This window comes from Empidonax traillii, unplaced genomic scaffold, assembly GCF_003031625.1.
Source record: "Empidonax traillii isolate 1590-97213 ecotype Southwest subspecies unplaced genomic scaffold, ASM303162v1 scaffold2930:size16949, whole genome shotgun sequence".
Lineage (NCBI taxonomy): Eukaryota > Metazoa > Chordata > Aves > Passeriformes > Tyrannidae > Empidonax > Empidonax traillii.
In genome coordinates this window covers 5,373-8,878 of record NW_020958123.1, presented here as the reverse complement: position 1 = coordinate 8,878, position 3,506 = coordinate 5,373, and the positions used below count along the sequence as shown (strand labels likewise).

Genomic DNA, 3,506 nt, shown 5'->3' with positions numbered 1-3,506 from the left:
CTCTACCACTGACAATTCTTGAGACCCTCCGGTCACTCCAGAAATAGAAACAGCCTCCACACTCTTATGCTCCGATGGCATTAAAGTACACTGGGCACCAGTATCCACCAAAGCCCGGTATCTCTGAGGATCCGATGTGCCAGGCCATCGAACCCACACAGCCCAGTAAACCCTATTATCTTCCTGGTCTCTATCCTTCTCCTGGCAGAAGGCAGGGCCCCTCTATTGGTCTTGATCAGAGTATTCATCGTCCGCCTTTGACTTTGCTTTCTTAGAACCTTTCTTGTTACTGTCAAAGCGGACCTCCATTTTTTTGTGTTTCAGGGATTGCAGGGCATCTGCATCAACCACATAGACAACCTTTTTGTTGTCTTCCTTTTGTTGTAATTCTCTTACTCTGTCCTCAAGTTTGGAAGTGGGTGCACCATCCCACTTCTTCATGTTTTCTCCCTTACCACGCAGATAGGACTACAGTTGGTTGCGTGATTTCCGTCTGGGGTATCCTCTCCTTCTGCGTGCTAGGAAAGGAGACTGTGAACAAGGCCGGGACCAAGATCGAGGTCGAAATCGTGGTCGAAACCACTTTATTGGTCTGCTTCTATAGTCTCTATAATCTATGTAAACTATATCATTTTTCTTCTTATAGTCATCTTCATATTCGGAATATTCATAGGGCCTCTCCAGTGCTTCCTTAAGATGGGTAGGTCGGTTTCGGGCATTAGAGGACTTTTCTAAATTTTTGGCTATAGTCCTTATCCATGAACACATGGTGTCCACAGTTGGTTCATCCGTCTTTGGATTGTAAATTGATATCAAACAGTTGAGGTACGATGCAGGGGCACCTCTAATCACTTGCCTCCACATAGGCTCTGTACAGGCAATCTTTTTTGGTTTCAAACAGTCGTAATAGTCTGAATTGCAATATATGAGTTCCAGCATGGCTAATTCTCTTAAGTATTGGACGCCTTCTTCTGCAGTCGTCCACTTTTTGGGAGAACTCATTAAATATTCTTTAAATGGGTATTTCTCCCTCACACCATGGAGGATTCGGAGCCAGAGACTGAGATTGTATGTTTCTCTCGCGATTTCCTGTTCTATTTCACGGTCCATAGCGAGGGATTCTAGTTGCCGTGCCTCATGACCCTCTAACAAGTGACTTTTGGCCCCATTATCCCAACATCTTACTAGCCAGGTGAGAATTTGTTCACCAGGTCGGCGGCTGTAATCCCGTCGTAGATCTCGGAGCTCTGCTGGGGTCATTGTTCGCAGTACCTCACTCGTTCGCACAACTTCTGTTCCGGAATAAGGGTCTCTTCTACGTGGAATCATTTCCACTTCTCTTTTGACGCTTCTACGTGGAACCGCTTTCTCTCTCTCTCTGCCTCTTTCACGTGGAGGCAGAGACTGAGCATGTAGCGGGGATAGGCTTCTGCTCCGTTGTCTAAGCACTCGAGGTGGAGGTAGCGAGTAGTCCTTCAGATTTTGGGATGAAGGTCTCAACTGTTCTTCTGTATCTTCCGCTGGAAAGTCAAGAAGAGAATATTTGGGTATCAGCCTTTTCTTTGGTGGTTTATTGGCCATCTGTGCTGCTGCCCCTTCTTCCATTAGGTGTGTTCTGTTTTCTTTTGGGCGTGCTCCTAATTCTTTTGGGCGCGCTCCTTCTCTCGCTGCTGCTTCTTCTTCTTTTGCAGCCGTCCATTCGTCCACTATTACATAGCTGGATGGGATAGGTTCCATGGGGCTGGCAAGTCTCTTTGCTCCTTCTTCTTCTTCTTCTTCTTCTTCTTCTTCTTCTTCTTCTTCTTCTTCTTCTTCTTCTTCTTCTTCTTCTTCTTCTTCTTCTTCTTCTCCTTTTATACGCCTTAATCGTGGAACTAGGCCTGTAGCTTCTGCACTATCCCTTATCCATATCTTCTTCTTAGTTAGGGGAGCGATAGTGATTCTCGGGTTGGTAGTTTGGGTCTTCATCTCTGTTGTAGTCTTAACATTAGATGTTGTAGTTTGAGTTCCAGTGTCCACGAGATTTACAGTCTGGACTCCAGTTTCAACGGATTTAGCAGAAGCTGTGCTAACTTCAAGTTGGGTTTGTGTTCCATGCTCAGTTGAATTAACGGAGACAGCACTAACTTCAGGCTGAGTTTGTGTTCCACACTCAGTCAGTTTAACAGACACGGCACTGACTTCAGGTTGAGTTTGTGTTCCACATTCAGTCAGCTTAACAGAGATGGTGCTGATTTTGGGTTGAGTTTTTGTTCCACACTCAGTCAGTTCAACAGAGATGGTGCTGATTTCAGGTTGAGTTTGTGTTCCACACTCAGTCAGTTCAACAGAGATGGTGCTGATTTCGGGTTGAGTTTGTGTTCCACACTCAGTCAGTTCAACAGAGACGGTGCTGATTTCGGGTTGAGTCTGTATCCCGACGTCTGTGGACTCAATAGGGGCATCATTTGTTTCAGGCGACATAGTTTGACTTTCTGCCTCTGCCCTAGGCTTTTGATAGTGATTTATGGCAGCTCCATAAGCTGTCACTAGACCTCAGCATAAAGCAAGGAGCTGCATATTTGGATCATCGTATGAAAGACACCCTTCAACTAAACAACGTGCCATCTCGTCAGGATTAGACACTTGTTCTGGCGTGAAGTCCCAAACAATGGGAGGTGTCACACGCCCTACCAGTTTGCCGAAATTTACCCATGCTCCTTGCCATCCAGAAACTGGCCTTTCCAAGACCCTTCCCAAAGTTCCAGTGAATCCTCTAGAGGTCTGGCCTTTTTTACAGTACAGAAGGCAACACAGCACCATTCGTCCAGTTTTAAATAACTCTTTCACCGCCTTCACCAGTACTAGGATTGTTACTAAACAATTTAAGTAAAAATTAGAGCCAATTGTAATGATGGGGATCTCCTTTAGCAGGCCTTTAATGTCAAAATTGAGGGAAGTGAAATACACCTTCCATTCATTCTAATCAAGGAAAGTGAGATACTCCTTCCATTCATTCCAATCAAAGAAAGGGACATAGTCCTCCCATTCATCTCCAGTTGGGCGTTTCCCTACATGATAGCCCAAAACAGGCACAAATATAGCTAATATAATGAAACAAGTAGTTAGAATAGCCATAGTTGTATTATTCTTTCTCTCTGTTCCTAAACAATAGGTTTGTTTATATAAACAAGCCTCTCTTGGCAGTTTTCCTGGTAACTGTTCCAAAACAAACCAGGATAACCAAAACAATCTCCCCGTACGGGCCACCAAAAATGTGACGGTTTGGACTTGGCTCCCTGCCAAATGCCCGAAAGCTAGGACAGCAGCTCCCTTCTCCTCTTCTTTCTTCCCTTAGGTTAAAGGAGAAAGAAACTATAAAAATTAAAGAACCCACAATCAAGCTGCTTATATAAAAATATATCTATATTTACGCAAATTACAGTTATATACAGTTAAGATGCTATATACACAGAAAAAGGGGGTCCACCCCCCGCAGGGATAGGGAAAGGGAAAAAGGGGACAAA

At 44.5% G+C, this 3,506-nt stretch overlaps 1 protein-coding gene across 1 annotated transcript in view; it reads right to left on the bottom strand.

The window, feature by feature from the left end:
* LOC114072295 (class II histocompatibility antigen, B-L beta chain) overlaps positions 1–3,506 on the bottom strand; it is a gene marked incomplete at its 3' end in the record, with an annotated part of 13,458 nt that overhangs the window by 8,068 nt on the left and 1,884 nt on the right.